Source organism: Salmo trutta, chromosome 3 (assembly GCF_901001165.1).
Source record: "Salmo trutta chromosome 3, fSalTru1.1, whole genome shotgun sequence".
Lineage (NCBI taxonomy): Eukaryota > Metazoa > Chordata > Actinopteri > Salmoniformes > Salmonidae > Salmo > Salmo trutta.
The window spans coordinates 29944792-29957963 of record NC_042959.1 but is presented as its reverse complement, the minus strand read 5'-3'; positions in this window follow the sequence as shown (position 1 = coordinate 29957963).

Genomic DNA, 13172 nt, shown 5'->3' with positions numbered 1-13172 from the left:
TGTTACCCATCGCCGCGGCCCTTGTAGAGCAAGGGGAACAACTACTTCAAGGTCTCAGAGCGAGTGACGTAACTGATTGAAACGTATTAGCGCGCACCCCGCTAACTAGCTAGCCATTTCACATCGGTTACACTGACAGCACACAGACTCCATGCCTGTCGGCATCGGAATACACCTGCTGCACAAGCACCTACAACAAGTTATTTTTACGTGGTTCAGTTGTAGTTTCAAAGGAAGTTTACCTTATAATGTGTATTCACAGTAGAAAACTAGCTAGCCATATTACCAATCATCATTCCATACATGTGGAGCTGCATCCTGTGCTACAAGTTTTTTTTGGTAGCTAATTCAGCCTACATTCCTTACCATGATGGGCCCCAGCTGTCAATATGGAAGTCTCTGCTCTCACTTTTCTTTTTATCTGCTGGAGGGTTTTGTTTTAGTAATGTTCTGAAGGGTACTGCTTATGCTCGCTGGTCATCATTGTTGTAATGTTAGCTGGCTATGCTAGCTAGTTGGCTAAAATAGCTAACGTTAACTGGCTGGCTAGTTTTCTGGCTAAGATAACTGCACATAATATTCTTTGATAACTGGTTAGATGTGGTTATGTATTTAAAAAATGTTGGTTTACTATAATGTATCTGTAAGCTAGGTGTTGATAGCAACTGGCAGACTCATGAAGTGCAAACCTAACGTTAGCAGGCTGGTAGGGCTAATGTTATAATCATTTCATAAGGTATTTGCTTGTAAGTTGGCTGAAAATGAAATTGAAACCAGTAGTCACGAGTGCAAAAGATTTAGTTTAATTTGTTGGAGTTTACATTATAGAGAGTAGGCTGGCTTGCCAGATCGTCCATATTACATCACACTCCAGAAAATCATTTTCCAACATGACTTTGGCGTTCTTATCGGTTTTATGTATAACTTGAAAAATAGAAAAGTGAGGTGTAACTTTGCATTGGGACTTTTGATGTGTATACTAATGCAAATCCATATGGTTAATTTATGCTACCTACCCTTTAAGTTGGTAACAGTTATGTTCTTAGCCGCATTCATCACTGTGGCCCAAAGTTGGCACCGTTGGCCCGTTGTAGTGTCTCACTCCTGGCCCTGTTTGAAACAATAGCATTACATTGAAATTAAGTAAATACTGTGCAAGAATGATAGGCACAGTGTAACGGTGTAACGCCCTAGAGAGGGGTTTTTGTTCTTTATTTTGGTTAGACCAGGGTGTTACATTGGGTGGGCGTTCTATGTTCCTTTTTCTATGTTTTTGTATTTCTTTGTTTTGGGCCGTGTGTGTCTCCCAATCAGGCACAACTGAAGTTCGTTGTTGCTGATTGGGAGTCACACATAAGGAGCATGTTTTTCCTTTGGGTTTTGTGGGTAATTGTTTCTGTTGAGTGGTTTGCACCTGACAGGACTGTTTGGCTGTCAGTTTTCCTGTTTTTGTATAGTGTTCACGTTGTTCAATTAAAATCATGATGAACACTAACTCCGCTGCGCCTTGGTCTACTCTCTCTCCCGACAGCCGCTACACACAGTCTCATCTGGGCTAAGTGAATGTTATATTACATGCTTCCATGGCTATCACATCCACATGGTGCTGTGGTGAATAAATACATTAATAAAGGGGCTTTTTTCTCCTCTGAATGTAGCTAGCTACATAGCTACATATAACGTTAGTCAATGTTGTTAGCTAGCAAACCATCAAATGTAGCAAGCAGCTAGCTAAGTAATTTGGCTAGGAAGGACACAATCAGATAGAAAACTAGCCAAGTTAACAGCATTTGCCATCATTTAGCTAACTACCAATGGCCAAGTTATTGTTTCTAGCCAGTTAGCTAACGTTAGCAAGCTAGCCAGCCATCTTATTGTTTCTAGCCAGACATGTAATGTTAGCAAGCTAGCCAAGTAACATTAACAAAAGTTATTTTCCTCGTTGACGTTAATGCTACACAAGTAAAACTACTCACAAATGAAGGAAAGCAGTAAGGTTACTTGAGCAAATACACTGTATTCCAATCTGGTGCATGGAAAGATGAGAACTATACATTTTCAATTGCGTTGGTGACACCCCCCCCCTAAAAAACGACTAGCTAGCTAATGAGGTCTATTGTCTCCCACGAATGGCACTGGCACTCTTGTCTTTCCATGCATGATTCAAAATCCAGGCTAGCGAATTGGTGCTCCATCTATCTATATCGACTGAATGGGTGCCACTTTGTTTGGTTTTTCGTTGATAAATACAAACAATTAAACTGTGCTTTAGTTCCAAAAGTCTGTGGAATAGTATTTTCCAAAAAGCTACTGGTTACTTACTGTCTGTATCGAAGACAGGTTTGAAAACTCGATGGAGGATGGTAACCAAGTTAACTTCATGTTGAGGCTTTTTAGCTTCTTCTGTGGTGTTTAAGAGGTGCTGCCACATACTGTACGTAGCGATCAACACCTTTTCTCAAGTGGGTGAGATGATTTCGAGAGTGGCATTTATTACTAGAAAGAAACCGTTTGTGTTGCCTCAAATATATAGTATACTAAATCAAAGGCAAAAATGTAGGCTACTTTTGGGCATAATCAATATATCATATTTTTCTTTAACTGTAAATTATTAGGTGTATCACTTTCTCTGTTATCCTCAATGATTGTAGATGCATTATGTCCACGTGTGGCTTTATTGTTTTTAAATTGGCAAATACATTGAATCAAATTAAAATCACAACAAATGTAAGGTATTTATAGAAATAACAAAAACAGCTTGCAGCCTCTGGCTGGCTGTGGTTAGCTGTAAGGTGGCAGGCCGAATCTCAGATTAGAGAAATTCCTTGCTATTGTCTTTCAAATTAACTCATGGCTAAATGGCTTGCCTAGGGCTTATAGCTGTCCTCTGAGTGGAGGCTAAACACCAGAGATGCAAAAGCGGCCCGCCAAGGGCTTATAGTGGTCCTATGAGGGGGGCTACCCACCAGAGATGCAAATCATGTCTTGAATGACAAAGCGGGGGACATTTTTTGCTGTCTGGGCTGTCCTTCCGATCATTTGTGTAGTATAAAAAAAGATTCTGCTAAAGTCTCCAGTCATGTAAAATGACGTAGAATTGCATGAAATGCATTTATAAAAGGACCTTAGGCTACTAAAAATGTTCCCCATGTGTGCAACTTTTGGAGGTGCCCCTACTCTACTTGTCTATTGCCACTAGGCAAATGCTTAAGGATCCGCCCCTTTTTTTCAATTTTCGCCTAAAATGGCATACCCAAATCTAACTGCCTGTAGCGCAGGCCCTGAAGCAAGGATATGCATATTCTTGGTACCATTTGAAAGGAAACACTGACATTTGTGGAACTGTGAAAGGAATGTAGGAGAATATAACAATAAATATGGTAAAAGTTAATACAATGAAAAAAACAACTGTTCTTTTGTATTTTTTTGTACCATCATCTTTGAAAGGCAAGAGAAAGGCCATAATGTATTATTCCAGCTGAAATTTAGATTTTGGCCACTAGATGGCAGGAGCGTATGTGCAAAGTTTTAGGCTGATCAAATGAACCTTTGCATTTCTGTAAAAAATGTTGTATCAAGACTGCCCAAATGTGCCTAATTTGTTTATTAATAACTTTTCATGTTCAAAATTGTGCACTCTCCTCAAACAATAACGTGGTATTATTTCACTGTAATAGCTACTGTAAATTGGACAGTGCAGTTAGATCGAATACTGACTTGTATCACGGGTGACCTGGGTGCTCTCAATAGCTATGATAGCTAGTTAACCCATACAGCAAGCTAGTTAGCAAATCAGTTAGGTATGCTTTCCCGCCTTGTAACGTTAGCTAGCTAGCTAACATCTGCAGGTATCCAGAGTAGCTAACGTAAGCCTAGAGTCTAGAGAAAAAAATAATTTGTGACCTTAACAGATTTCAAATTATTTCGAAAATTATTCTGACAAAATGTGTACTTTACAGTCCCCAATCTTGCTTGTCCTCCACTTTTTGAAAGTCATCACTGTGTGGTCTTGAGAGGAGCAAATGGCACTAATCATTTTCTCAAGTCTTTTGTCCCCCCAGCACTTGCACAGTATATCACAGAAGAAAATTAAGGATAAAATACTGAATTCAAATTGTAATAAATTCAGTTGTTAAATTGTGCACCCATAAGAGTACAGGCTGTTCTCAGTCATGTTCTGCCTATGTCAGAACATCTGACAACTTTCACAAGCTAAACATGTCTAAATAAATACATATTTTATGAATATTTTATTGTGGATATTTCTTGGAATCCAAGATCGCGTAACAGTTCAGACGTCTTTGTCTTTGTCTTGTTGTGTCCCGTGTATTTATCTTTTTTTCCCTTTTGATATATTTTGTATATATTTTTAAAATTTTTAACCTCAGTTTCAACATACTCTCCTGCAACCTGCCCCACCCAATGTGGTATGGATCTGCTGTTTTCTATACTTTAGAACCGGAACCCCCAACAGAAGCTAGCCAGCAAACTAGCTACTAGTCAGTTAGCCACTGCTAGCGGTCATCAGCTTACCTTAGCCCGGTCAACTCCTGCCAGTCTGCACAGAGCGATTCAACCCAGAGCATACCGGACTGCTTTTTCTCCACATCTCCGGTTAACTACCGCAAGCTCTGAACTTTTTCACCTGGATCATCGCAGCTAGCTAGCTGCTATCCAAGTGGCTACCCCCTGGCTAACGTCTCTGTCCCGAAGCAAGCACCAGTGAGCCTGGAACTAGCTTCGTGCTATGCCCATCTCCCGGCCAACTGAAGAGGTCCATCAGCCACTCCTTGGGCTACAATACATATTTTGCCAATTGGCCTTTACTGCCAACACGGAGCCCCGCCGATCCATCACGATTGGTCTACCGATGTATTCCGCCGGAGGGGTTTCAACAGGCTCCTCTGTCGCGACGTCCCCTGAAGGCCCATCCGCTAGCCTGCTAGTCGCAGCCCTCTAGCTGTCTAGAGCATATCGGACTGTGAGCTGAAGAGGACCATCAGTCAATTTCCTGGGCTACAATACCTATTTTGCCAATTGGTCTGGACCCTTTTACTGCCTACACGGAGCCCTGCTGATCCAACACGACTAGTCTGCCGACGTAACCGTCCAAGGGGACTACAACAGACTTCTTCAGTCGCAATGTCTCCCCCTAAGGCCCTTCTGCTAGCCTGCTAGCCCCGGCCCGCTAGCTGTCTGAATAGCTGTGTCTCCAGCTCGCCTAGCTACCCACTGGTCCCTATGATCACTCGGCTAAGCATGCCTCTCCCTAATGTCAATATGCCTTGTCCATAGCTGTTTTGGTTAGTGATAATTGTCTTATTTCACTGTAGAGCCTCCAGCCCTGCTCAATATTCCTTAGCTAGCCCTTTTGTTTCACCTCCCACACATGCGGTGACCTCACCTGGTCTAAATGATGTCTCTAGAGACAACCTCTCTCATCGTCACCCAAACCTCCACTGTATTCACATCCTACCATACCCTTGTCTGTACATTATGCCTTAAATCTATTCTTCTGCGCCCCAGAAACCGGCTCCTTTTAATCTCTGTTTCGAACGCACTAGACGACCAGTTCTTATAGCCTTTAGCAGTACCCTTACCCTACTCCTCCTCTGGTCCTCTGGTGATGTAGAGATTAATCCAGGCCCTGCAGCGCCTAGTTCCACTCCCATTCCCCAGGCACTCTCATTTGTTGACTTCTGTAACCGTAAAAGCCTTGGTTTCATGCATGTTAACATTAGAAGCCTCCTCCCTAATCACTGCTTTAGCAAACTCTGCCAACCTGGATTTCCTAGCCATGTCTGAATCCTGGCTTAGGAAAGCCACACAAAATCCTGAAATTTCCATCCCTAGCAACAACATTTTCCGACAAGATAGAACTGCCAAAGGAGGCGGAGTTGCAATCTACTGCAGAGATAGCCTGCAGAGTTCTGTCATACTATCCAGGTCTGTGCCCAGACAATTCGAGCTTCTACTTCTAAAAATCCACCAGAAACAAGTCTCTCACTGTTTCCGCTTGTTATAGACCCCCTCAGCCCCCAGCTGTGCCCTGGACTCCATATGTGAACTGATTGCCCCCCATTTATCTTCAGAGTTCATACTGTTAGGTGACCAAAACTGGGATATGCTTAACACCCCGGCCATCCTATAATTTATGCTAGATGCCCTCAATCTCACACAAATTATCAATGAACCTACTAGGTACAACCCCAAATCCATAAACATGGGCTCCCTCATGCCCTCTAAATACACCTCTGCTGTCTTCAACCAGGATCTCAGCGATCACTGCCTCATTGCCTGCATCCGTAATGGGTCTGCGGTCAAACGACCACCCCTCATCACTGTCAAACACTCCTTAAAATACTTCAGCGAGCAAGCCTTTCTAATCGACCTGGCCCGGGTATCCTGGAAGGATATTGACCTCATTCCGTCAGTAGAGGATGCCTGGTTATTCTTTAAAAGTGCTTTCCTCACCATCTTAAATAAGCATGCCCCATTCAATGTAGAAAATGTAGAACCAGGAACAGATATAGGCCTTGGTTCACTTCAGACCTGACAGCCCTTGACCAGCACAAAAACATCCTGTGGCATACTGCATTAGCATCGAATAGCCCCCGCGATATGCAACTTTTCAGGGATGTTAGGAACCAAAATACACAGGCAGTTAGGAAAGCAAGGCTAGCTTTTTCAAACGGAAATTTGCATCCTGTAGCACAAACTCCAAAAAGTTCTGGGACACAGTAAAGTCCATGGAGAATAAGAGCATCTCCTCCCAGCTGCCCACTGCACTGAGGCTAGGAAAAACTGTCACCACCGATAAATCCACGATAATTGAGAATTTCAATAAGCATTTTTGTAAGGCTGGCCATGCTTTCCCCCTGGCTACCCCTACTCCGGTCAACAGCCCTGCACTCCCCACAGCAACTTGCCCAAACCTCCCCCATTTCTCTTTCACCCAAATTGTAACATGGGTTGTATAAATGGGACCAAGGCGCGGCGTGTAGAGTGCTCATATTTTCTTTAATAATGACACTTCAACAGAAAACACCAAAAACGTCAGGTAACTCACAAAACAGAAACCAACTACCCACACCAACACAGGAAAAACAGGCTGCCTAAGTATGGCTTCCAATCAGAGACAACGATAGACAGCTGCCTCTGATTGGAAACCATACCTGGCCAAAACATAGAAAAGAAAACATAGAATGCCCACCCATCTATCACACCCTGACCTAACTAAATAGAAAAACACAGCTCTCCTAGGTCAGAGCGTGACGCAAATCAAGATAGCTGATGTTCTGAAAGAGTTGCGAAATCTGGACCCTTACAAATCAGCTGGGCTAGACAATCTGGACCCTGACTTACTAAAATGTTCAACCTCTCTTTTGTATCGTCTGAGATCCCCAAAGATTGGAACCCTGCCGCGATCATCCCTCTCTACAAAGGGGAGACACCCTAGACCCAAACTGTTACAGACCTATATCTATCCTACCTTGCATTTCTAAGGTCTTCGAAAGCCAAGTTAACAAACAGATCACCGACCATTTAGAATCCACCGCACCTTCCACCGCACCTTCTCCTATGCAATCTGGTTTCCAAGCTGGTCATGGGTGCACCTCAGCCACGCTCAAGTTCCTAAACGATATCATAACCGCTTTCGATAAAAGACAATACTGTGCAGCCGTATTCATCGACCTGGCCAAGGCTTTCGACTCTGTCAATCACCACATTCTTATCAGCAGACTCAACAGCCTTGGTTTCTTAAATGACTGCCTCACCTGGTTCACCAACTACTTCTCAGATAGAGTTCAGTGTGTCAAATTGGAGGGCCTGTTGTCCGGACATCTGGCAGTCTCTATGGGGGTGCCACAGGGTTCAATTCTCGGGCAGACTCTTTTCTCTGTATATGTCAATGATGTCGCTCTTGCTGCTGGTGATTCTCTGATCCACCTCTACGCAGACGACATCATTCTGTATACTTCTGGCCCTTCTTTGGACACTTTGTTAACTAACCCCATAGACGAGCTTCAATGCCATACAACTCTTCTTCCGTGGCCTCCAACTGCTCTTAAATGCAAGTAAAACTAAATTCATGCTCTTCAACAGATGGCTGCCCGCACCTGCCCGCCCGTCTAGCATCACTACTCTGGACAGTTCTGACTTAGAATATTTGGACAATTACAAATACCTAGGTGTCTGGTTAGACTGTAAACTCTCCTTCCAGACTCACATTAAGCATCTCCAATCCCAAATTAAATCTAGAATCGGCTTCCTATTTCGCAACAAAGCATCCTTCAGTCATGCTGCCAAACATACCCTCGTAAAACTGACTATCCTACCGATCCTTGACTTCGGCGATGTCATTTACAAAATAGCCTCCAACACTCTACTCAGCAAATTGGATGCAGTCTATCACAGTCCCATCCGTTTTGTCACCAAAGCCCCATACATACTAGCCACCACTGCGACATGTATGCTCTCGTTGGCTGGCCCTCACTTCATATTCGTCACCAAACCCACTGGCTCCAGGTAATCTATAAGTCGTTGCCAGGTGAAGCCCCGCCTTATCTCATTTCACTGGTCACCATAGCAGCACCCACCCGTAGCACGCGCTCCAGCAGGTATATTTCACTGGTCACCCCCAAAACCTATTCCCCCTTTGGCCGCCTTTCCTTCCAGTTCTCTGCTGCCAATGACTGGAACGAATTGCAAAAATCACTGAAGCTGGAGACTCATATCTCCCTCACTAACTTTAAGCATCAGCTGTCATACCAGCTCACAGATCATTGCACCTGTACATAGACCATCTGTAAATAGCCCATCCAACTACCTCATCCCCATATTGTTATTATTTTTTTTGCTCCTTTGCACCCCAGTATCTCTACTTGCACATTCATCTTTTGCACATCTATCACTCCAGTGTTTAATTGCTATATTGTAATTACTTTGCCACTGTGGCCTATTTATTGCCTTACCTCCTTAATCTTAACTCATTTGCACACACTGTATATTGATTTTTTCTATTGTACGTTTGTTTATTCCATGTGTAACTCTGTGTTGTTGTTTGTGTCGCACTGCTTTGCTTTATCTTGGCCAGTTCGCAGTTGTAAATGAGAACTTGTTCTCAACTGGCCTACCTGGTTAAATAAAGGTTAAATAAAAAATAAAAATGAAGCCACCATAATTTAATCAATATAGACTATGCAATATTTGATTATTTTTGTCGATCTCATGTTTTCAATGAGTACTGCAAACCAGTGGTCAGGCAGGTCATTTTGAGCACCTGCCCCCTTAAAGGTCTGTGCATGGCCCTGGGTGGTATAATTACGGGTGTGTGGGGAGCGAGTGAGCACTGGAGCGAGTGTGTTGCCTAGCGGAGCGAGTGAGCACTGGACCGAGTGTGAGTTTTTTTGAAATAGTTATTATTTGTATTGTTTATTTCCTTTGTGGCACCCTCATGATTTGGTTTTGGTTTAGTCCTTGGGCATATTGCTTTTGTTCTTGAAGATTTAACATAGACCGATAGACTGAGTTAGTCAGGAGCCGTTCTTATGTCGTTGTTGTGGGTGGCCTTGACGCGACTCCCCTAGATCTCTGAATGATTGTCATGGCCCATTCTCAAGTGTACTGCTACTACGGCCCATACTACTGTGGGAGCCCATACTACTGTGGGAGCCCATACTACTGTGGGAGCCCATACTACTGTGAGAGCCCATACTACTGTGGGAGCGTCAACAAGACAAGGACTTCCCTTTTTGTATTTTGTATTTTCATTGATTTCACTTTATTTTTATTTGTTAATTACTTTTAAAATGTGGTACTTGTTTTTAACCAAAGAGACATTTGTCCCCAATTAATATCAGAACGTATTGCAGACTCAGCCTCTTCCCTGGATGAAATGGTGTGAGCTCCCACTGGATCTAAACAACCTGTATTGTGTATGGTTAGGCAGAGCTCCCCATGCTCTTGCATAAACCTGGGGTGGCGTAGGATCTGCTACACACTACTATCTGTACTGCCTCACACAATCTGTGTTTAGCATCTCTCTATCGCTCTCCCTCCTTGTCTTGCTCTCTCTCCCTCCCTGTCTCGCTCTCTCTCCCTCCCAGTCTCTCTCTCTTTCCCTCCCAGTCTCGCTCTCTCTCTCTCCCTCCTGTCTCTATCGCTCTCTCTCTCCCTCGTGTCTCTATCGTTCTCTCTCTCTCCCTCCTGTCTCTATCGCTCTCTCTCTCTCTCCCTCCCTGCCTCATTCGCTCTCTCTCCCTCCCTATCTCTCTCCCTCCCTGTCTCGCTCTCTGTCCCTCCCTGTCTCGTTCTCTCTCCCTCTTCCTCTTTCTCCTTCTCTCCCCTCCCATCGCTCCTCTCTCTTTTCCTCTCCCTCTCTGCCCCCTGTCCGTCTCTCACTCTCATCAGAGATATATTTTTGGATTGGCATAACAATTACCCTCAATTGGTAATTTCAACAGCCCTTGACATTCTGTCAGCCATAGAGGCAGTGATTTCATTAGACGTTTCTCAACATAATTGATACTCCTCTGTATCAGGACAGTCTCAGATCATGTACAACCTTCTGATTGGCCTCAAGTGCTAATTTGTGTGTGTGTGTGTGTGTGTGTGTGTGTGTGTGTGTGTGTGCATGTGTGTGTTTTGGAGTGTTCTGTTTGTGTGTGCGAGTGTTACGTTCGTGTGTGTGTTTTTTAGTTTTACGTACGCGCGTGTGTGCCCGAGTGTGTGCACGCGTGTGTGAGCATACCTGTGTCGTCTTTATAACAGCTTCATAAGAGACGGGGGTCTTAAACCAGCCCAGTGCCTGCAGTAGTCCGCAGGCTCCAGTTTTCTTTACACACTGAGCCACTGATTCAGAGCCAAGCCGAGCCGAGGCTGCAGAGTCGTATATTAATGCCACAGAGCCCTAATGAACATGCAAAACCACGAGAGGAAAAAACAATTACACTAGCAAACTCCTCAGCCAGCCAGTGTTGTCTGCCTCCGGCCCAATAAAACCAGTGACATGACGGAGCACGGATAATAATTCAGATATATATGTATGCATGCATATACCGTGTTAATAGTTCTGTATTCATAAGTACAGACATATGCATGTATGTACAGTATGTATGGTAAACTGGCAGTCATAGTGTTTTTGCTTCCTCTGGTCTTTGACAGTAATATATAGAGAAACATAATGGAGGGTTCTTCCTGACTGCGAAACTAACAAGTCTGTCAGGTACACAGAGTCAAGACGCAGACGGAGTGTCACTACCTGTGTGTGACACTGTCTGCATCTCAGTGTCCTACTGCCTGTGTTTAGTACTGATACACAAGGTTGCTTTCATTGACAAAGACAAGACAATGTTGGCTTTGCTGGTCATTTGGTATCCATGTTACATGTATTCTTTAGTAGACAAATACTTATTCATGACTAAACAAAAACTCTCATCTTTGCATGCAGTCTTTATAAGTATGCCTGGAAGCTAAAATATGAACCCATCCCCCCCTTGACATTCACAATATAGACACTCTATACATGTGCAATTAGAGGCTCACCAGACATGACTGATCTAGTCCTCATGGATCTATGCTAAGGCAAGCGGAATCAATAGAGGGTTATATTAACATAAGATAAAACCTGTTTGTCTCTTCAGAGATAAAGTGACAAACACACTGCATTTCTCTCATTGACATTATGATGTATAAACAGTTTGGATGGATCACAGAGTTATACACTCACACACAAAACTTGGCATCTGTAACATCACTCTTATTAAGCTGTGCATCGGAATGCCAGCTCTCAGAGATTACTTGTTCAATCGATTGAGACGAGGCTTCTGGACAGGAATCGAATAAAGAGAGAGAGAGGGTCATGGAATATATTGAATGTAATTTCATCACCCCCACTTCCGTTACCCTCTCTGTCTCGGTCTTTCGGTTTCTCTGTTTCTCTCTCCATGCTCTGAATTATCACTCAGTCAAAGAGCTTTGAACTGTGAAGCCAGTGTCAGCACGAACAAAACATGAGCCGATATGGTATCAACACATCTAACCGCACACATCTGTCAGACATACACTGTTGTTTTGGGTGAAATAGTACAGAGAGAAACAAAGATGAATAAAAAAAATCTACCCTGACAGATAAAACATTGTTATAAGGTAATTATTTCAAGAGATGCATTATGACAAAGATATGGAAGACTTTCCCATTTTTGATTGGTGAGTCCCTACAACTGTACAATGAAAGGAATTTCTGATGATTACCTTTACCTCTCACTTACTTCTGTTTCATTCAGCAATTGTCTCTATCTCTCCTCCTCTTCTCCTCGCTAGCTGTTAGTACCTCAGGACATGTGTCAGGGGAACATACGGCACATTGTAGGTGCATGATCCAGCTAGGCAGACTTCAGTGCCAGTAGAGACAGAGAGGCAGAGACTGTGTGTGTGTGTGTGTGTGTGTGTGTGTGTGTGTGTTCTGGGCTGGCAGGAGACTTTGATCCACACCAGAGACAGACAGGGAGAGAGCGAGAGATAAGGAGAGAAAGAGACCGAGAGAGAGAGAGAGAGTAGCCGCCTCAGCCCAGTGGAGATGAACAGGCCTTCAACCCAGCTGTCGGGAACCCTGCTCCCCCTGAGAAACACACACACTTGCAGCGCTGTGAACGGATGCTGATTTAAACACCTCAGAGGGATGGGGGTATTTATTAGCTTGGCGCTAAAAGATGCTGACTCTCGCCTTGCTGCGTGGTGGCAGGTGTGTGTCTGTCTGTGTGTTAGTCTGTGCGTGAATGTGTGTATGTGTGTGAGCGCGATATGCCATGTTGTGTGTGTCCGGGGGGTGGGATGATTACATTTCACGGCACGCCGACCTTGCCTAGCACAAACATCTGTGCACTAAATCAGACTGTCAGGGAGATTTGCCTTCCCTTCTCTTCCTCTCCTTCCTCTCTTCTCTTCCTCTCCTCCTTCTTCTCTCTTCCTCTCCTCCTTCTCCTCTCTCCCACTTCTCCTTCCCTTGCTTCCTCTCCCTCACAGACACATTGCGGGGAGAATTAATCATGTCCTTTACTTTCTGTCTTCGAAGGCATGCTCACACACAGGGACTGGTATGCTACTCAGCTCACTTGCACGCACAAGTGTTACCAGTCAACTCCCTAGCCTGAGTACCTGTCATGACTAGG